Source organism: Pseudophryne corroboree, chromosome 2 (assembly GCF_028390025.1).
Source record: "Pseudophryne corroboree isolate aPseCor3 chromosome 2, aPseCor3.hap2, whole genome shotgun sequence".
Classification (NCBI taxonomy): domain Eukaryota; kingdom Metazoa; phylum Chordata; class Amphibia; order Anura; family Myobatrachidae; genus Pseudophryne; species Pseudophryne corroboree.
In genome coordinates, this window is record NC_086445.1 from 12,674,337 (window position 1) to 12,697,881 (window position 23,545).

General features: G+C 52.1%; 1 protein-coding gene across 3 annotated transcripts in view; it reads right to left on the reverse strand.

The window, feature by feature from the left end:
* LOC134992685 (ankyrin repeat domain-containing protein 50-like) overlaps positions 1–18,783 on the reverse strand; it is an 81,465-nt gene extending 62,682 nt beyond the window's left edge. The window contains exons 1-2 of one of the 3 annotated variants that reach the window (XM_063950800.1): positions 18,706–18,783; positions 4,830–4,977 (exon numbers count right to left, since the gene is read on the reverse strand). The gene's annotated coding sequence lies outside the window, so the exon portion shown is untranslated. Of the gene's footprint in view, positions 1–3,435; positions 3,510–4,829; positions 4,978–18,672 lie in introns of those variants that run through there. The other 2 variants (XM_063950801.1, XM_063950803.1) reach the window with 2 other exon arrangements.
* Positions 18,784–23,545: the final 4,762 nt, after the last annotated feature.

Sequence of the window (23,545 nt, forward strand, 5' to 3'; positions counted from 1 at the left end):
ACCCACAGGAAAAAATAAAAAATAAAAACACACATTGGCCCTCACAGTGAAAAAAAAAATCCACACATACATTGGCCTACACAGCAAAATACAATCACATTGCTCCCCACATAAATCATGTTGCTCCCTACATAAATCCTATTGCTTCCCACATTAATTATTCACATTGTTCCCCCCCATAAATACTATTGCTCCCCACAGAAGAAATAACATAACAAATAATAGCCCCTACCGGTCAGCTGTCCTCCTCCCTGTCCCTCAGTGGCGGGGGTTATTCATAGTGGAGTGCTGCAAATACTGAGCAGCGAGCGGTCGGGCAGGTGTGGATGTGGGCTAGCAAGGAAAGCTGTGGATGCAGGCGGGAACTGGAAGTTGTGTATGCAGGCGGGTGGACTGGCTGAGTGATGAGACACGGTGGCCGTGACCTGTGATATCACACCGCCGTGTCACCAAGGCATAGGTCATGGCCGGAGCATGACTGATCCGCTAAGAAGAGCCTGGGCCAACAGTTAATTCTGAAGGTGCAGGAAGCTGCTCTGGCTCCGCGGCACACCTTGCAACTGGTCGCGGCACACTAGTGTGCCACGGCACACTGGTTGAAAAAGACTGCTCTAGGTACTACTGCCTGTTACACTCTCAGTATGTCACACTCCTCATACATGGAAGATGAGGCGAGGCGATGGTGACACTATAAAGGGGAGGAGTTAGTTAAGGTACAGGCGGAGAGGAGCAGAGGCGTTGGAGGCACTATTAAGGAGGAGGAGTTTGTAATACTATACAGGGGAGGAGTTGGAGACACTATACAGGGAGAGGAGCTGGTGAAGGTACAGGTGGAGATGAGGAGAGGAGATGGAGACACTATGAGGAGAGGAGCTGGTGAAGGTACAGGTGGAGATGAGGAGAGGAGTTGGAGACACTATGAGGAGAGGAGCTGGTGAAGGTACAGGTGGAGATGAGGAGAGAAGTTGGAGACACTATGAGGAGAGGAGCTGGTGAAGGTACAGGTGGAGATGAGGAGAGGAGTTGGAGACACAATGAGGAGAGGAGCTGGTGAAGGTATATGGGGAGATGAGGAGAGGAGCTGGTGAAGGTACAGGGGGAGATTAGCTGGTGACACTATAAAGGTGGAGGAGTTGGTGAAGGTACATGGGGAGATGAGGAGGAGTTGGAGACACAATGAGGAGAGGAGTTAGTGAAGGTACATGGGGAGATGAGGAGGAGTTGGAGACATTATGAGGAGAGGAGTTGGTGAAGGTACATGGGGAGATGAGGAGAGGAGTTGGTGAAGGTACAGGCGGAGATGAGGAGAGGAGTTGGAGACACTATGAGGAGAGGAGCTGGTGAAGGTACAGGTGGGGATGAGGAGAGGAGTTGGAGACACTATGGGGAGATGAGGTGAGGAGCTGGTGAAGGTACAGGGGGAGATTAGTTGGTGACACTATAAAGGTGGAGGAGTTGGTGAAGGTACATGGGGAGATGAGGAGGAGTTGGAGACACTATGAGGAGAGGAGTTAGTGAAGGTACATGGGGAGATGAGGAGGAGTTGGAGACATTATGAGGAGAGGAGTTGGTGAAGGTACATGGGGAGATGAGGAGGAGTTGGAGACATTATGAGGAGAGGAGTTGGTGAAGGTACATGGGGAGATGAGGAGAGGAGTTGGTGAAGGTACAGGCGGAGATGAAGAGAGGAGTTGGAGACACTATGAGGAGAGGAGTTGGTGAAGGTACAGGGGGAGATGAGGAGAGGAGTTGGTGAAGGTACAGAGGGAGATGAGGAGAGGAGTTGGGGACACTATAAGGGAGTTGGTGAAGGTACAGGGCTAAATGAGGAGAGGAGTTAAAGACAGTACAGGGGGAGAGGAGTTGGTGACACTATAAAGGGGGAGGAGTTGGTGAAAGTTCAGATGGAGAGGCGTTGGAGACACTATAAGGAAAGAGGAGCTGGTGAAGGCACAGGTAGGAGAGGTGAAGAGAAGTTGGTGACACTATAAAGGAGGAGGAGGAGTTGGTAATACTATATGGGGGAGGAGTTGGTGACACTATAAAGGAGGAGGAGTTGGTAATACAATACGGGAGAGGAGTTGGTGACACTATAAAGGAGGAGGAGTTGGTAATACTATTTGGGGGAGGTGTTGGTGACACTATAAAGGAGGAGGAGGAGTTGGAAATACTATACGGGGGAGGAGTTGGTGACACTATAAATGAGGAGGAGTTGGTAATACTATACGGGGGAGGAGTTGGTGACACTATAAATGAGGAGGAGTTGGTAATACTATACGGGGGAGGAGTTGGTAATACTATATGGAGAGGAGTTGGTGACACTATAAAGGAGGAGTTGATAATACTATTTGGGGGAGGAGTTGGTGACACTATAAATGAGGAGAAGTTGATAATACTATACGGGGGAGGAGTTGGGGACACTATAAATGAGAAGGAGTTGGTAATACTATACAGGGGAGGAGTTGGGGACACTATAAATGAGAAGGAGTTGGTAATACTATACAGGGGAGGAGTTGGTGACACAATAAAGGGGGAGGAGTTGGTAAAGGCACAGGCGGAGATGAGGAGAGGAGTGAGTAAAAGTACTTAGGGAAAAAGGAGTAGAAATGGTGATAGATGGGCTGATTCTGAGTTTGGAGCAGATGCGGGGGTAGCGAGGGCAGATTTGGGTGGGAAGTGTGCAAACTTAAAACTAAGGACCTCATTCAGTAAGGATTGCAGTGTCTGATAAGAAGCAGTTGCTGCGATCACATAGTTCCCGCTCAGAAATAGAAAAAAAACGCCCAGTGCAGAAATGGTGACGGCATCGCAAGATGCGCTCTCTTCACAGAACCATACGCAATTCCCAGAACAACGAAGATTTTACCCATCTGAGCCCGGCAAGGTCACCCACAATTCTTGCGACACAAGAGGCTGGAAGTGGTCATTGCTGATGTCAGAGGCCCTCCTTAAAAACACCTGGGCACGCCTGCGTTTTTTCAGACACACCCAGAAAACAGCAGGTTTCCGCCCACTAACGCTGACTTTCTGTCAAACAGCGGCAGCATTGCGATCACAATGTGTACAAAGTCATCCCCAAAGACAAGTGCGATCCAAGCTGGTGCCAGAGTCAGGGAACAGGAAGCCTAGCGGCGTACAGATGCAGCCAGCCTGACCGCGGGTGTGAATGGTCTTTCACCAATAGTGTGCACGCCTATGTGCAGGTGTGACTATTCACTCCCGTGGCCCATAGACAACACATTATGCGATTGCTGTTGCAGACGGTTACAGTCAGGCGCACTGAGGTGCTCCAGCGATGCAGGACAGAGGAGGCTGGCTACACCTGAATTCCCAGGTGTCCTCCCGTATACATTAACCAGGCCAGGCTTAGCGTGTAAGGTCAGACAAGATTGGGCATGGCTCTACAGGTGGTGTAGCTAATGGGTCTATACTCACAATACAGCAGCTCCTTTAGAACGCTATGGGGACTGCTACGGAAATCCAGAACCCCTGTCATACATCCAGGTGATGCACATTTTGCAGGCACTCCCCGGAAACATCAGCACATACACTAGGAGGCAGGGACGCTACTAACCAGACCCAGAGGATTCCTCATGCTGGGGCGTGCTTAGGACGGCGTTGCTGCAGGCAGTGAGTTTTTACTCACGTATACCTCATGTGCTCCTGACTACCTCGCCGGCTCAGGTGCAGCTCAGTGCGTTCATCAAACACGGCGTAACTAGCCAATACCCGGGCAAGCTTCTGTGGAATTCTAAAGCGTTAGACCATACTTCCCAACTCTCCCTATCTGTTGGGGAGACTCCCTGAAATAGCAGCAATCTCCCCGACTCCCTGAAGAGTCTAGAAAATCTCCCTGATTGCACCTTACCCCATTATGCAGCTGTTATATTCTTGGAGGGATGGGGGGGGGGTGGAGATAAATAATTTCACTGGGGTGTAGCATGGTTTGCCGGCGGCTGGGTTCCCGGTGGACAGCACACCGGCGCCGTCATGCCGACAGCGAGGTGAGCGCAAATAAGCCATGTGTGCCACGCTATTTATTCTCCTTCCAGGGGAGTCGTGGACCCCCAAGAGGGAGAATAGGTGTCGGGATTCCTGCGCCGGTATACTGAGCGCCGGCATACTGAATACCACCCATTTCCCCGTAGTGGTTGTAAGGCACAATTCTCCCTCTGGCTACACGCATAATACATCAGAAATCCCTGGAAAGTATCAGTGGGGTAAATGTATTGTACCCGCACTTATCGTGTGTGTATAACGCTTCCTGATTCGCTTCTTTACGGGGGGCGAAGCAGGAAGCAGCAGCGCCGAGATTTAAGAACATTTCGGATGCCGAAGTGGAGGAGTGAAAACTCCCCCCTCTGGTAAACGCTGCCAAAAATCCACACAGCGCATCAGCTTAGTGCTCTACTCCGGCCGGCTCCACTGGCAATGTGCGAGATCTCGCTTTTGTCGCGAGATCTCAAATGCAGCCCGAAGCCGGCAGCCGCCACAACGCTGTCCGTGGCTGTGGTGTATTAGCAATGACACTTGCAGCTGTAGAAATAAATAAATGCAGGTAGCATTTCCCGTTCTTACATAGCACACCAATATGCGGGGCAATCTACAAGATACTAGCGCCAATAATGACATGCGCCTCTGTCACCGAGCACACGCCACCAGCATCAAACATGGGGGAGAAGCGGTGTAGCACACATAATGTGCGCTGATACTGCTTCTCCCCATAATGGAGGATCATACATGTCCCCCAGTGTCTTTTCATCAACCAGTATAACTTACTGCCTGTTGTGTGAGAGTGCTGCCATCTTGTGTCCATTCCGTATACTTACAGTAGAGAAATCCAGAAGTACTGTACTCTGAGAGACGTCGCTGCAACGAGCGGCTTTCAGACTGCTCCACCGAGGGGCTGATTCTGCGTCAGACGGATCTCTGTGCACAGGCAGGAATGGTATACAGATGTTTTTCCTGGATGCTTTCCTAATGGTTGTAGGGGAGACATGGTAAAATCTACAATGGGGTAGAGTTCCTAAAACTGGGCCTTTCAGTAGTAGCGTCACATGTAATACAGCCACACAGTCCTCTCACTCTCAGGACACGTGTAATACAGACAGCCACACAGTCCCCTCACTCTCAGGACACGTGTAATACAGACAGCCACACAGTCCCCTCACTCTCAGGACACGTGTAATACAGACAGCCACACAGTCCCCTCACTCTCAGGAGGACACACGTATGATACAGACAGTCCCGGTGTCCCCTCACTCTCAGGACACGTGTAATACAGACAGCCACACAGTCCCCTCACTCTCAGGACACGTGTAATACAGCCCCACATTCCCCTCACTCTCAGGACACATGTAATACAGACAGTCCCGGTGTCCCCTCACTCTCAGGACACGTGTAATACAGACAGTCCCGGGGTCCCCTCACTCTTAGGACACATGTAATACAGACAGTCCCGGTGTCCCATCACTCTCAGGACACGTGTGATACAAACAGTCCCGGTGTCCCCTCACTCTCAGGACACGTGTGATACAAACAGTCCCGGTGTCCCCTCACTCTCAGGACACGTGTAATACAGACAGTCCCGGTGTCCCGTCACTCTCAGGACACGTGTGATACAAACAGTCCCGGTGTCCCCTCACTCTCAAGACACGTGTGATACAAACAGTCCCGGTGTCTCCTCACTCTCAGGACACGAGTAATACAGACAGTCCCGGTGTCTCCTCACTCTCAGGAAACGTGTAATACAGACAGTCCCGGTGTCCCCTCACTCTCAGGACACGTGTAATACAGACAGTCCCGGTGTCCCCTCACTCTCAGGACACGTGTAATACAGACAGTCCCGATGTCCCCTCACTCTCAGGACACACGTGTAATACAGACAGTCCCGGTGTCTCCTCACTCTCAGGACACGTGTAATACAGACAGTCCCGGTGTCCCCTCACTCTCATGAAACGTGTAATACAGACAGTCCCGGTGTCCCCTCACTCTCAGGACACGTGTAATACAGACAGTCCAGGTGTCCCCTCACTCCCAGGACACACGTGTAATACAGACAGTCCCGGTGTCCCCTCACTCTCAGGATACACGTGTAATACAGACAGTCCCGGTGTCTGCTCACTCTCAGGACACGTGTAATACAGACAGTCCCGGTGTCCCGTCACTCTCAGGACACGTGTAATACAGAAAGTCCCGGTGTCCTCTCACTCTCAGGACACGTGTAATACAGACAGTCCCGGTGTCCCCTCACTCTCAGGACACGTGTAATACAGGCAGTCCCGGTGTCCCCTCACTCTCAGGACACGTGTAATACAGACAGTCCCAGTGTCCCCTCACTCTCAGGACACGTGTAATACAGACAGTCCCAGTGTCCCCTCACTCTCAGGACACGTGTAATACAGACAGTCCCGGTGTCCCCTCACTCTCAGGACACGTGTAATACAGACAGTCCCGGTGTCCCCTCACTCTTAGGACACGTGTAATACAGACAGTCCCGGTGTCCCCTCACTCTCAGGAAACGTGTAATACAGACACTCCCGGTGTCCCCTCACTCTCAGGACACATGTAATACAGACAGTCCCGGTGTCCCCTCACTCTCAGGACACACATGTAATACAGACAGTCCCGGTGTCCCCTCACACCCAGGACACATGTGTAATACAGACAGTCCCGGTGTCCCCTCACTCTCAGGACACACGTGTAATACAGACAGTCCCGGTGTCCCCTCACTCTCAGGACACATGTAATACAGACAGACCCGGTGTCCCCTCACTCTCAGGACACGTGTAATACAGACAGTCCCGGTGTCCCCTCACTCTCAGGACACGTGTAATACAGACAGTCCCGGTGTCCCCTCACTCCCAGGACACACGTGTAATACAGACAGTCCCGGTGTCCCCTCACTCTCAGGACACACGTGTAATACAGACAGTCCCGGTGTCCCCTCACTCTCAGGACACGTGTAATACAGACAGTCCCGGTGTCCCCTCACTCTCAGGACACGTGTAATACAGACAGTTCCGGTGTCCCCTTCTCTCTCAGGACACATGTAACACAGACAGTCCCAGTGTCTCCTCACTCTCAGGACACATGTAACACAGACAGTCCCGGTGTCCCCTCACTCTCAGGACACGTGTAATACAGACAGTCCTGGTGTCTCCTCACTCTCAGGACACATGTAACACAGACAGTCCCGGTGTCCCCTCACTCTCAGAACACATGTAATACAGACAGTCCCCGTGTCCCCTCACTCTCAGGACACGTGTAATACACACAGTCCCGGTGTCCCCTCACTCTCAGGACACGTGTAATACAGACAGTCCCGGTGTTCCCTCACTCTCAGGACACATGTAATACAGACAGTCCCGGTGTCCCCTCACTCTCAGGACACATGTAATGCAGACAGTCCCGGTGTCCCCTCACTCTCAGGACACATGTAATACAGACAGTCCCGGTGTCCCCTCACTCTCAGGACACGTGTAATACAGACAGTCCCGGTGTCTCCTCACTCTCAGGACACGTGTAATACAGACAGTCCCGGTGTCCTCTCACTCTCAGGACACATTTAATACAGACAGTCCCGGTGTCCCCTCACTCTCAGGACACATGTGATACAGACAGTCCCGGTGTCCCCTCACTCTCAGGACACGTGTAATACAGACAGTCCCGGTGTCCCCTCACTCTCAGGACACATGTAATACAGACAGTCCCGGTGTCCCCTCACTCTCAGGACACATGTAACACAGACAGTCCCGGTGTCCCCTCACTCTCAGGACACGTGTAATACAGACAGTCCCGGTGTCCCCTCACTCTCAGGACACGTGTAATACAGACAGTCCCGGTGTCCCCTCACTCTCAGGACACGTGTAATACAGACAGTCCCGGTGTCCCCTTCTCTCTCAGGACACATGTAATACACACAGTTCCGGTGTCCCGTCACTCTCAGAACACGTGTAATACAGACAGTCCAGGTGTCCCCTCACTCTCAGGAAATGTGTAATACAGACAGTCCCGGTGTCCCCTCACTCTCCGGACAAATGTAATACAGACAGTCCCGGTGTCCCCTCACTCTCAGGACACATGTAACACAGACAGTCCCGGTGTCCCCTCACTCTCAGGACAAATGTGTAATACAGACAGTCCCGGTGTCCCCTCACTCTCAGGACACATGTAATACAGACAGTCCCGGTGTCCCCTCACTCTCAGGACACGTGTAATACAGACAGTCCCGGTGTCCCCTCACTCTCAGGACACATGTAATACAGACAGTCACACAGTCCCCTCACTCTCAGGACATATGTAACACAGACAGTCCCGGTGTCCCCTCACTCTCAGGACATATGTGTAATACAGACAGTCACACAGTCCCCTCACTCTCAGGACACATGTAATACAGACAGTCCCGGTGTCCCCTCACTCTCAGGACACGTGTAATACAGACAGTCCAGGTGTCCCCTCACTCTCAGGAAATGTGTAATACAGACAGTCCCGGTGTCCCCTCACTCTCAGGACACGTGTAATACACACAGTCCCGGTGTCCCGTCACTCTCAGAACACGTGTAATACAGACAGTCCAGGTGTCCCCTCACTCTCAGGAAATGTGTAATACAGACAGTCCCGGTGTCCCCTCACTCTCAGGACACGTGTAATACAGACAGTCCCGGGGTCCCCTCACTCTCAGGACACATGTAATACAGACAGTCCCAGTGTCCCCTCACTCTCAGGACACGTGTAATACAGACAGTCCAGGTGTCCCCTCACTCTCAGGAAATGTGTAATACAGACAGTCCCGGTGTCCCCTCACTCTCAGGACACGTGTAATACAGACAGTCCCGGGGTCCCCTCACTCTCAGGACACATGTAATACAGACAGTCCCGGTGTCCCCTCACTCTCAGGACACATGTAATACAGACAGTCCCGGTGTCCCCTCACTCTCAGGACACATGTAACACAGACAGTCCCGGTGTCCCCTCACTCTCAGGACACATGTAATACAGACAGTCCCGGTGTCTCCTCACTCTCAGGACACATGTGTAATACAGACAGTCACACAGTCCCCTCACTCTCAGGACACGTGTAATACAGACAGTCCCGGTGTCCCCTCACTCTCAGGACACGTGTAATACAGACAGTCCCGGTGTCCCCTCACTCTCAGGACACATGTAATACAGACAGTCCCGGTGTCCCCTCACTCTCAGGACACATGTAATACAGACAGTCCCGGTGTCCCCTCACTCTCAGGACACGTGTAATACAGACAGTCCCGGTGTCCCCTCACTCTCCGGACAAAAGAAATACAGACAGTCCCGGTGTCCCCTCACTCTCAGGACAAATGTGTAATACAGACAGTCCCGGTGTCCCCTCACTCTCAGGACACATGTAATACAGACAGTCCCGGTGTCCCCTCACTCTCAGGACACGTGTAATACAGACAGTCCCGGTGTCCCCTCACTCTCAGGACACATGTAATACAGACAGTCCCAGTGTCCCCTCACTCTCAGGACACATGTAATACAGACAGTCCCGGTGTCTCCTCACTCTCAGGACACATGTAATACAGACAGTCACACAGTCCCCTCACTCTCAGGACACATGTAATACAGACAGTCCCGGTGTCTCCTCACTCTCAGGACACATGTGTAATACAGACAGTCCCGGTGTCCCCTCACTCTCAGGACACATGTAACACAGACAGTCCCGGTGTCCCCTCACTCTCAGGACACATGTAATACAGACAGTCCCGGTGTCTCCTCACTCTCAGGACACATGTGTAATACAGACAGTCACACAGTCCCCTCACTCTCAGGACACGTGTAATACAGACAGTCCCGGTGTCCCCTCACTCTCAGGACACGTGTAATACAGACAGTCCCGGTGTCCCCTCACTCTCAGGACATATGTAATACAGACAGTCCCGGTGTCTCCTCACTCTCAGGACACATGTAATACAGACAGTCGCGGTGTCGCCTCACTCTCAGGACACGTGTAATACAGACAGTTCCGGTGTCCCCTCACTCTCAGGACACGTGTAATACAGACAGTCCCGGTGTCCCCTCACTCTCAGGACACGTGTAATACAGACAGTCCCGGTGTCCTCTCACTCTCAGGACACACTTATAATACATACAGTCCCGGTGTCCCCTCACTCTCAGGACACGTGTAATACAGATAGTCCCGGTGTCCCCTCACTCTCAGGACACATGTAATACAGACAGTCCCAGGGTCCCCTCACTCTCAGGACACGTGTAATACAGACAGTCCCGGTGTCCCCTCACTCTCAGGACACGTGTAATACAGACAGTCCCGGTGTCCCCTCACTCTCAGGACACGTGTAATACAGACAGTCCTGTTGTCCCCTCACTCTCAGGACACGTGTAATACAGACAGTCCCGGTGTCCCCTTCTCTCTCAGGACACATGTAATACACACAGTCCCGGTGTCCCGTCACTCTCAGAACACGTGTAATACAGACAGTCCAGGTGTCCCCTCACTCTCAGGAAATGTGTAATACAGACAGTCCCGGTGTCCCCTCACTCTCAGGACACGTGTAATACAGACAGTCCCGGGGTCCCCTCACTCTCAGGACACATGTAATACAGACAGTCCCGGTGTCCCCTCACTCAGGACACATGTAATACAGACAGTCCCGGTGTCCCCTCACTCTCAGGACACATGTGTAATACAGACAGTCCCGGTGTCCCCTCACTCTCAGGACACATGTAATACAGACAGTCCCGGTGTCTCCTCACTCTCAGGACACGTGTAACACAGACAGTCCCGGTGTCCCCTCACTCTCAGGACACATGTAACACAGACAGTCCCGGTGTCCCCTCACTCTCAGGACACATGTAATACAGACAGTCCCGGTGTCTCCTCACTCTCAGGACACATGTGTAATACAGACAGTCACACAGTCCCCTCACTCTCAGGACACATGTAATACAGACAGTCCCGGTGTCCCCTCACTCTCAGGACACGTGTAATACAGACAGTCCCGGTGTCCCCTCACTCTCAGGACACGTGTAATACAGACAGTCCCGGTGTCCTCTCACTCTCAGGACACACTTATAATACATACAGTCCCGGTGTCCCCTCACTCTCAGGACACGTGTAATACAGATAGTCCCGGTGTCCCCTCACTCTCAGGACACGTGTAATACAGACAGTCCCGGTGTCCCCTCACTCTCAGGACACATGTAATACAGACAGTCCCGGTGTCCCCTCACTCTCAGGACACGTGTAATACAGACAGTCCCGGTGTCCCCTCACTCTCAGGACACGTGTAATACAGACAGTCCCGGTGTCCCCTCACTCTCAGGACACATGTAATACAGACAGTCCCGGTGTCCCCTCACTCTCAGGACACATGTAATACAGACAGTCCCGGTGTCCCCTCACTCTCAGGACACATGTAATACAGACAGTCCCGGTGTCCCCTCACTCTCAGGACACATGTAATACAGACAGTCCCGGTGTCCCCTCACTCTCAGGACACGTGTAATACAGACAGTCCCGGTGTCCCCTCACTCTCCGGACAAATGTAATACAGACAGTCCCGGTGTCCCCTCACTCTCAGGACACATGTAACACAGACAGTCCCGGTGTCCCCTCACTCTCAGGACAAATGTGTAATACAGACAGTCCCGGTGTCCCCTCACTCTCAGGACACATGTAATACAGACAGTCCCGGTGTCCCCTCACTCTCAGGACACGTGTAATACAGACAGTCCCGGGGTCCCCTCACTCTCAGGACACATGTAATACAGACAGTCCCAGTGTCCCCTCACTCTCAGGACACGTGTAATACAGACAGTCCAGGTGTCCCCTCACTCTCAGGAAATGTGTAATACAGACAGTCCCGGTGTCCCCTCACTCTCAGGACACGTGTAATACAGACAGTCCCGGGGTCCCCTCACTCTCAGGACACATGTAACACAGACAGTCCCGGTGTCCCCTCACTCTCAGGACATATGTAATACAGACAGTCCCGGTGTCTCCTCACTCTCAGGACACATGTAATACAGACAGTCCCGGTGTCGCCTCACTCTCAGGACACGTGTAATACAGACAGTCCCGGTGTCCCCTCACTCTCAGGACACGTGTAATACATACAGTCCCGGTGTCCCCTCACTCTCAGGACACGTGTAATACAGATAGTCCCGGTGTCCCCTCACTCTCAGGACACATGTAATACAGACAGTCCCGGTGTCCCGTCACTCTCAGAACACGTGTAATACAGACAGTCCAGGTGTCCCCTCACTCTCAGGAAATGTGTAATACAGACAGTCCCGGTGTCCCCTCACTCTCAGGACACGTGTAATACACACAGTCCCGGTGTCCCTTCACTCTCAGAACACGTGTAATACAGACAGTCCAGGTGTCCCCTCACTCTCAGGAAATGTGTAATACAGACAGTCCCGGTGTCCCCTCACTCTCAGGACACGTGTAATACAGACAGTCCAGGTGTCCCCTCACTCTCAGGACACATGTGTAATACAGACAGTCACACAGTCCCCTCACTCTCAGGACACATGTAACACAGACAGTCCCGGTGTCCCCTCACTCTCAGGACACGTGTAATACAGACAGTCCCGGTGTCCCCTCACTCTCAGGACACGTGTAATACAGACAGTCCCGGTGTCCCCTCACTCTCAGGACACGTGTAATACAGACAGTCCCGGTGTCCTCTCACTCTCAGGACACACTTATAATACATACAGTCCCGGTGTCCCCTCACTCTCAGGACACGTGTAATACAGATAGTCCCGGTGTCCCCTCACTCTCAGGACACGTGTAATACAGACAGTCCCGGTGTCCCCTCACTCTCAGGACACATGTAATACAGACAGTCCCGGTGTCCCCTCACTCTCAGGACACGTGTAATACAGACAGTCCCGGTGTCCCCTCACTCTCAGGACACATGTAATACAGACAGTCCCGGTGTCCCCTCACTCTCAGGACATGTGTAATACAGACAGTCCCGGTGTCCCCTCACTCTCAGGACACGTGTAATACAGGCAGTCCCGGTGTCCCCTCACTCCCAGGACACAAGTGTAATACAGACAGTCCCGGTGTCCCCTCACTCTCAGGACACACGTGTAATACAGACAGTCCCGGTATCTCCTCACTCTCAGGACACGTGTAATACAGACAGTCCCGGTGTCCCGTCACTCTCAGGACACGTGTAATACAGACAGTCCCGGTGTCCTCTCACTCTCAGGACACGTGTAATACAGACAGTCCCGGTGTCCCCTCACTCTCAGGACACGTGTAATACAGACAGTCCCGGTGTCCCCTCACTCTCAGGACACGTGTAATACAGACAGTCCCGGTGTCCCCTCACTCTCAGGACACATGTAATACAGACAGTCCCGGTGTCCCCTCACTCTCAGGACACGTGTAATACAGACAGTCCCGGTGTCCCCTCACTCTCAGGACACGTGTAATACAGACAGTCCCGGTGTCTCCTCACTCTCAGGACACATGTAATACAGACAGTCCCGGTGTCCTCTCACTCTCAGGACACATGTGTAATACAGACAGTCCCGGTGTCCCCTCACTCTCAGGACACATGTAATACAGACAGTCACACAGTCCCCTCACTCTCAGGACACATGTAACACAGACAGTCCCGGTGTTCCCTCACTCTCAGGACACGTGTAACACAGACAGTCCCGGTGTCCCCTCCCTCTCAGGACACATGTAATACAGACAGTGTCAGTGTCCCCTCACTCTCAGGACACATGTAACAGACAGTCCCGGTGTCCCCTCACTCTCAGGACATATGTAATACAGACAGTCCCGGTGTCCCCTCACTCTCAGGACACATGTAATACAGACAGTCCCGGTGTCTCCTCACTCTCAGGACACATGTGTAATACAGACAGTCACACAGTCCCCTCACTCTCAGGACACATGTAACAGACAGTCCCGGTGTCCCCTCACTCTCAGGACACGTGTAATACAGACAGTCCAGGTGTCCCCTCACTCTCAGGAAATGTGTAATACAGACAGTCCCGGTGTCCCCTCACTCTCAGGACACGTGTAATACAGACAGTCCCGGGGTCCCCTCACTCTCAGGACACATGTAATACAGACAGTCCCGGTGTCCCCTCACTCTCAGGACACATGTAATACAGACAGTCCCGGTGTCCCCTCACTCTCAGGACACATGTAACACAGACAGTCCCGGTGTCCCCTCACTCTCAGGACACATGTAATACAGACAGTCCCGGTGTCTCCTCACTCTCAGGACACATGTAATACAGACAGTCCCAGTGTCGCCTCACTCTCAGGACACGTGTAATACAGACAGTCCCGGTGTCCCCTCACTCTCAGGACACGTGTAATACAGACAGTCCCGGTGTCCCCTCACTCTCAGGACACGTGTAATACAGACAGTCCCGGTGTCCTCTCACTCTCAGGACACATGTAATACAGACAGTCCCGGTGTCGCCTCACTCTCAGGACACATGTAATACAGACAGTCCCGGTGTCCCCTCACTCTCAGGACACGTGTAATACAGACAGTCTCAGTGTCCCCTCACTCTCAGGACACATGTAACACAGACAGTCCCGGTGTCCCCTCACTCTCAGGACACATGTAATACAGACAGTCCCGGTGTCTCCTCACTCTCAGGACACATGTGTAATACAGACAGTCACACAGTCCCCTCACTCTCAGGACACATGTAACACAGACAGTCCCGGTGTCCCCTCACTCTCAGGACACGTGTAATACAGACAGTCCAGGTGTCCCCTCACTCTCAGGAAATGTGTAATACAGACAGTCCCGGTGTCCCCTCACTCTCAGGACACGTGTAATACAGACAGTCCCGGGGTCCCCTCACTCTCAGGACACATGTAATACAGACAGTCCCGGTGTCCCCTCACTCTCAGGACACATGTAATACAGACAGTCCCGGTGTCCCCTCACTCTCAGGACACATGTAATACAGACAGTCCCGGTGTCCCCTCACTCTCAGGACACGTGTAATACAGACAGTCACACAGTCCCCTCACTCTCAGGACACTTGTAATACAGACAGTCCCGGTGTCCCCTCACTCTCAGGACACGTGTAATACAGACAGTCCCGGTGTCCCCTCACTCTCAGGACACGTGTAATACAGACAGTCCCGGTGTCCCCTCACTCTCAGGACACGTGTAATACAGACAGTCCTGTTGTCCCCTCACTCTCAGGACACGTGTAATACAGACAGTCCCGGTGTCCCCTTCTCTCTCAGGACACATGTAATACACACAGTCCCGGTGTCCCGTCACTCTCAGAACACGTGTAATACAGACAGTCCAGGTGTCCCCTCACTCTCAGGAAATGTGTAATACAGACAGTCCCGGTGTCCCCTCACTCTCAGGACACGTGTAATACAGACAGTCCCGGGGTCCCCTCACTCTCAGGACACGTGTAATACAGGCAGTCCCGGTGTCCCCTCACTCTCAGGACACGTGTAATACAGACAGTCCCGGTGTCCCCTCACTCTCAGGACACGTGTAATACAGACAGTCCCGGTGTCTCCTCACTCTCAGGACACGTGTAATACAGACAGTCCCGGTGTCCCCTCACTCTCAGGACACGTGTAATACAGACAGTCCCGGTGTCCCCTCACTCTCAGGACACGTGTAATACAGACAGTCCCGGTGTCCCCTCACTCTCAGGACACGTGTAATACAGACAGTCCCGGTGTCCTCTCACTCTCAGGACACGTGTAATACAGACAGTCCCGGTGTCCCCTCACTCTCAGGACACGTGTAATACAGACAGTCCCGGTGTCCCCTCACTCTCAGGACACGTGTAATACAGACAGTCCCGGTGTCCCCTCACTCTCAGGACACGTGTATTACAGGCAGTCCCGGTGTCCCCTCACTCTCAGGACACGTGTAATACAGACAGTCCCAGTGTCCCGTCACTCTCAGGACACATGTAATACAGACAGTCCCGGTGTCCCCTCACTCTCAGGACACGTGTAATACACACAGTCCCGGTGTCCCGTCACTCTCAGGACACGTGTAATACAGGCAGTCCCGGTGTCTCCTCACTCTCAGGACACATGTGTAATACAGACAGTCACACAGTCCCCTCACTCTCAGGACATATGTAATACAGACAGTCCCGGTGTCCCCTCACTCTCAGGACACGTGTAATACAGACAGTCCCGGTGTCCCCTCACTCTCAGGACACACGTGTAATACAGACAGTCCCGGTGTCCCCTCACTCTCAGGACACACGTGTAATACAGACAGTCCCGGTGTCTCCTCACTCTCAGGACACGTGTAATACAGACAGTCCCGGTGTCCCGTCACTCTCAGGACACGTGTAATACAGACAGTCCCGGTGTCCTCTCACTCTCAGGACACGTGTAATACAGACAGTCCCGGTGTCCCCTCACTCTCAGGACACGTGTAATACAGGCAGTCCCGGTGTCCCCTCACTCTCAGGACACGTATAATACAGACAGTCCCGGTTTCCCCTCACTCTCAGGACACGTGTAATACAGACAGTCCCGGTGTCCTCTCACTCTGAGGACATGTGTAATACAGACAGTCCCGGTGTACCCTCACTCTCAGGACACATGTAATACAGACAGTCCCGGTGTCTCCTCACTCTCAGGACACATGTAATACAGACAGTCCCGGTGTCCTCTCACTCTCAGGACACATGTGTAATACAGACAGTCCCGGTGTCCCCTCACTCTCAGGACACATGTAATACAGACAGTCACACAGTCCCCTCACTCTCAGGACATATGTAACACAGACAGTCCCGGTGTCCCCTCACTCTCAGGACATATGTAACACAGACAGTCCCGGTGTCCCCTCACTCTCAGGACACGTGTAACACAGACAGTCCCGGTGTCCCCTCCCTCTCAGGACACTTGTAATACAGACAGTCCCGGTGTCCCCTCCCTCTCAGGACACATGTAATACAGACAGTCCCAGTGTCCCCTCACTCTCAGGACACATGTAACACAGACAGTCCCGGTGTCCCCTCACTCTCAGGACACATGTAATACAGACAGTCCCGGTGTCCCCTCACTCTCAGGACACATGTAATACAGACAGTCCCGGTGTCCCCTCCCTCTCAGGACACATGTAATACAGACAGTCCCGGTGTCCTTTCACTCTCAGGACACGTGTAATACAGACAGTCCCGGTGTCCTTTCACTCTCAGGACACGTGTAATACAGACAGTCCCGGTGTCCCCTCACTCTCAGGACACATGTAATACAGACAGTCCCAGTGTCCCCTCACTCTCAGGACACATGTAACACAGACAGTCCCGGTGTCCTCTCAGTCTGAGGACACGTGCAATACAGACAGTCCCGGTGTCCCCTCACTCTCAGGACACGTGTAATACAGACAGTCCCGTTGTCCCTCCCTCTCAGGACACGTGTAATACAGACAGTCCCGGTGTCCCCTCACTCTCAGGATACGTGTAATACAGACAGTCCCGGTGTCCTCTCACTCTCAGGACACACGTGTAATATAGACAGTCCCGGTGTCTCCTCACTCTCAGGACACGTGTAATACAGACAGTCCCGGTGTCCCCTCACTCTCAGGACACGTGTAATACAGACAGTCCCGGTGTCCCCTCACTCTCAGGACACGTGTAATACAGACAGTCCCGGTGTCCCCTCACTCTCAGGACACGTGTAATATAGACAGTCCCGGTGTCCCCTCACTCTCAGGACACGTGTAATACAGACAGTCACGTTGTCCCTCACTCTCAGGACACACGTGTAATATAGACAGTCCCGGTGTCCCCTCTCTCTCAGGACACACGTGTAATACAGACAGTCCCGGTGTCCCCTCACTCTCAGGACACACGTGTAATACAGACAGTCCCGGTGTCCCCTCACTCTCAGGACACGTGTAATACAGACAGTCCCGGTGTCCCCTCACTCTCAGGACACGTGTAATACAGACAGTCCCGGTGTCCCCTCACTCTCAGGACACGTGTAATACAGACAGTCCCGGTGTCTCCTCACTCTCAGGACACGTGTAATACAGACAGTCCCGGTGTCCCCTCACTCTCAGGACACGTGTAATACAGACAGTCCCGGTGTCCCCTCTCTCTCAGGACACATGTGATACAGACAGTCCCGGTGCTGCTGCCAGGTAAGGGGGAGGGGGCCTAGGGACCCCAGTGCACCCCCCCATCAGACCTAGGCCCGGGTAATTAGTACCTGCACCCCCCTCCTCTCGGCAACACTCGTGCAGGGTTACAACCAGCTTCTTAAACACTGATGCTGGAATACAGAGCAGGACCAGCTAAGCAGGATTGCAGCTTTTTAGACTTTGATGCTGGAGTACGGAGCAGTACCAGCTATGCAGGATTACTGGAAGGTTGCAGTACCAGCTATGCAGGATTACTGGGAGGTTGCAGTACCAGCTATGCAGGATTACTGGGAGGTTGCAGTACCAGCTATGCAGGATTACTGGGAGGTTGCAGTACCAGCTATGCAGGATTACTGGGAGGTTGCAGTACCAGCTAAGCAGGATTACTGGGAGGTTGCAGTACCAGCTAAGCAGGATTACTGGGAGGTTGCAGTACCAGCTAAGCAGGATTACTGGGAGGTTGCAGTACCAGCTAAGCAGGATTACTGGGAGGTTGCAGTACCAGCTAAGCAGGATTACTGGGAGGTTGCAGTACCAGATATGCAGGATTACTGGGAGGTTGCAGTGCCAGATATGCAGGATTACTGGGATGTTGCAGTGCCAGATATGCAGGATTACTGGGAGGTTGCAGTACCAGCTATGCAGGATTACTGGGAAGTTGCAGTGCCAGCTATGCAGGATTACTGGGAGGTTGCAGTGCCAGCTATGCAGGATTACTGGGAGGTTGCAGTACCAGCTATGCAGGATTACTGGGAGGTTGCAGTACCAGCTATGCAGGATTACTGGGAGGTTGCAGTACCAGCTATGCAGGATTACTGGGAGGTTGCAGTACCAGCTATGCAGGGTTACTGGGAGGTTGCAGTACCAGCTATGCAGGGTTACTGGGAGGTTGCAGTACCAGCTATGCAGGGTTACTGGGAGGTTGCAGTACCAGCTATGCAAGATTACTGGGAGGTTGCAGTACCAGATATGCAGGATTACTGGGAGGTTGCAGTACCAGCTATGCAGGATTGCTGGGAGGTTGCAGTACCAGCTATGCAGGATTACTGGGAGGTTGCAGTACCAGCTATGCAGGATTACTGGGAGGTTGCAGTACCAGCTATGCAGGATTACTGGGATGTTGCAGTACCAGCTATGCAGGATTACTGGGATGATGCAGTACCAGCTATGCAGGATTACTGGGATGATGCAGTACCAGATATGCAGGATTACTGGGATGTTGCAGTACCAGATATCCAGGTTTACTGGGATGTTGCAGTACCAGATATCCAGGTTTACTGGGATGTTGCAGTACCAGATATCCAGGTTTACTGGGATGTTGCAGTACCAGATATCCAGGTTTACTGGGATGTTGCAGTACCAGATATCCAGGTTTACTGGGATGTTGCAGTACCAGATATCCAGGTTTACTGGGATGTTGCAGTGCCAGATATCCAGGTTTACTGGGATGTTGCAGTGCCAGATATCCAGGTTTACTGGGATGTTGCAGTGCCAGATATCCAGGTTTACTGGGATGTTGCAGTGCCAGATATCCAGGTTTACTGGGATGTTGCAGTGCCAGATATCCAGGTTTACTGGGATGTTGCAGTGCCAGATATCCAGGTTTACTGGGATGTTGCAGTACCAGATATGCAGGATTACTGGGATGTTGCAGTACCAGATATCCAGGTTTACTGGGATGTTGCAGTACCAGATATCCAGGTTTACTGGGATGTTGCAGTACCAGATATCCAGGTTTACTGGGATGTTGCAGTACCAGATATGCAGGATTACTGGGATGTTGCAGTACCAGATATCCAGGTTTACTGGGATGTTGCAGTGCCAGCTATGCAGGATTGCTGGGAGGTTGCAGTACCAGCTATGCAGGATTGCTGGGAGGTTGCAGTACCAGCTATGCAGGATTGCTGGGAGGTTGCAGTACCAGCTATGCAGGATTGCTGGGAGGTTGCAGTACCAGCTATGCAGGATTGCTGGGAGGTTGCAGTACCACCTATGCAGGATTGCTGGGGTGTTGCAGTGCCAGATATGCAGGATTACTGGGAGGTTGCAGTACCAGATATGCAGGATTACTGGGAGGTTGCAGTACCAGATATGCAGGATTACTGGGATGTTGCAGTACCAGCTATGCAGGATTACTGGGATGTTGCAGTACCAGCTATGCAGGATTACTGGGATGTTGCAGTACCAGCTATGCAGGATTACTGGGATGTTGCAGTACCAGCTATGCAAGATTACTGGGATGTTGCAGTACCAGCTATGCAGGATTACTGGGATGTTGCAGTGCCAGATATGCAGGATTACTGGGAGGTTGCAGTACCAGATATGCAGGATTACTGGGAGGTTGCAGTACCAGATATGCAAGATTACTGGGATGTTGCAGTGCCAGATATGCAGGATTACTGGGAGGTTGCAGTACCAGATATGCAGGATTACTGGGAGGTTGCAGTACCAGCTATGCAGGATTACTGGGAGGTTGCAGTACCAGCTATGCAAGATTACTGGGATGTTGCAGTGCCAGATATGAAGGATTACTGGGATGTTGCAGTGCCAGATATGCAGGATTACTGGGAGGTTGCAGTACCAGATATGCAGGATTACTGGGATGTTGCAGTACCAGCTATGCAGGATTACTGGGATGTTGCAGTACCAGATATGCAGGATTACTGGGAGGTTGCAGTGCCAGATATGCAGGATTACTGGGAGGTTGCAGTACCAGATATGCAGGATTACTAGGAGGTTGCAGTACCAGATATGCAGGATTACTGGGATGTTGCAGTGCCAGATATGCAGGATTACTGGAATGTTGCAGTGCCAGATATGCAGGATTACTGGGATGTTGCAGTACCAGATTAGCAGGAGCTGACTGATAGACAGAGAGCTACTCAGCGCAGGTTATGGACAACACAGCACTGAACACAGGAAAAGCCACTGAAGGATCTTTATACCCCTGGGTCTCAGATAATTGGCTGTTCACCACTGATGCAACTTCCTTCCTACTCTATTGGTGCTCCTGCAGTCACATGACATGAACTAAAATGGCGGCGCCCAGTGCCTAGAATAGCGGGAGCTTTGTGGCATGCTTGCCTACCTGACCCTCTCCATGAGGGAGAAAATGCTCTGTTCTTGGACTTTCCTGGTAATGTATGATTGCCATCACCTGTGGTGAGCTAGTTAATTGATAAGAAAGGTGTGTCACCACAGGTGATAGCAATCATACATTACCAGGAAAGTCCAGGAACAGAGCATTTTCTCCCTCATGGAGAGGGGCAGGTAGGCAAGGATGTAGGCAAAACATATGTAACGAAGAGCTCTAAATTTCCTATTATTACATAGTATATAGTTCTTCTTACTAACAGCCAGCAGAGTGCGTGGGAAAAATCCCTTTTGTATTTCTTGTCTAGAGTAACCCCCTCCCGCAGCACCTGGGGATTGTTACCAGCTTGATTAGAGCAGTTTTCCACTATTTAATGCAGGTAGGCAAGTATGCTTTGTGGGGGTACACGCTGGGGAGCATGGGTGCAGCATTGCACGCAGGAGAGCTCGTACAACCTGCACACAAGCAGTTACCAGCTAGTCTGTGATCACTGCTGCAACCTAGAGATTGCACAGCTGCACAATCAGCCTGGGGAACGAGCTGCAGCAGTAACACAATGTACACTGAGCGGAGACCAATCCTGAAACACTGCACGGGGGAAGACACAAGGAATCTGTATACAAATGAAAGACGTCGTGACAGGGGTATTGGCATGCTCAGTGTTGGCCCCTGCCAGGCCTCAGGTGTGTGCCAGGATTTCTGCCAGGACTCAGGTGTGTGCCAGAACCCCCTACCAGGACTCAGGTGTGTACCACATACCTCCCAACATGACCTCTCTAGGAGGACACAATGCTCTGCTCCTGCACTTCCCTCTTACTGTATGATTACCATCTCCTGTGCTGTACCCTAATACTGACCCAGTGCTCATACCTATGTCATACCTCCCAACATGACCTCTCCAGGAGGACACAATGCTCGGCTCCTGCACTTCCCTCTTACTGTATGATTACCATCACCTGTGCTGTACCCTAATACTGACCCAGTGCTCATACCTATGTCATACCTCCCAACATGACCTCTCCAGGAGGACACAATGCTCTGCTCCTGCACTTCCCTCTTACTGTATGATTACCATCACCTGTGCTGTACCCTAATACTGACCCAGTGCTCATACCTATGTCATACCTCCCAACATGACCTCTCCAGGAGGACATAATGCTCTGCTCCTGCACTTCCCTCTTACTGTATGATTACCATCACCTGTGCTGTACCCTAATACTGACCCAGTGCTCATACCTATGTCATACCTCCCAACATGACCTCTCCAGGAGGACACGATGCTCTGCTCCTGCTCTTCCTTCTTACTGTATGATTACCATCACCTGTGCTGTACCCTAATACTGACCCAGTGCTCATACCTATGTCATACCTCCCAACATGACCTCTCCAGGAGGACACAATGCTCTGCTCCTGCACTTCCCTCTTACTGTATGATTCCCATCACCTGTACTGTACCCTAATACTGACCCAGTGCTCATACCTATGTCATACCCCCCAACATGATCTCTGCAGGAGGGACACAATGCTCTGCTCCTGCTCTTCCCTCTTACTGTATGATTACCATCACCTGTGCTGTACCCTAATACCGACCCAGTGCTCATATCTATGTCATACCTCCCAACATGACCTCTCCAGGAAGACACAATGCTCTGCTCCTGCTCTTCCCTCTTACTGTATGATTACCATCACCTGTGCTGTACCTTAATACTGACCCAGTGCTCATACCTATGTCATACCTCCCAACATGACCTCTCCAGGAGGACACAATGCTCTGCTCCTGCTCTTCCCTCTTACTGTATGATTATCATCACCTGTGCTGTATCCTAATACTGACCCAGTGCTCATACCTATGTCATATCTCCCAACATGACCTCTCCAGGAGGACACAATGCTCTGCTGCTGCACTTCCCTCTTACTGTATGATTGCCATCATCTGTGCTGTACCCTTATACTGACCCAGTGCTCATACCTATGTCATACCTCCCAACATGACCTCTCCAGGAGGACACAATGCTCTGCTCCTGCTCTTCCCTCTTACTGTATGATTATCATCACCTGTGCTGTATCCTAATACTGACCCAGTGCTCATACCTATGTCATATCTCCCAACATGACCTCTCCAGGAGGACACAATGCTCTGCTCCTGCACTTCCCTCTTACTGTATGATTGCCATCACCTGTGCTGTACCCTAATACTGACCCAATGCTCATACCTATGTCATACCTCCCAACATGACCTCTCCAGGAGGACACAATGCTCTGCTCCTGCTCTTCCCTCTTACTGTATGATTACCATCACCTGTGCTGTACCCTA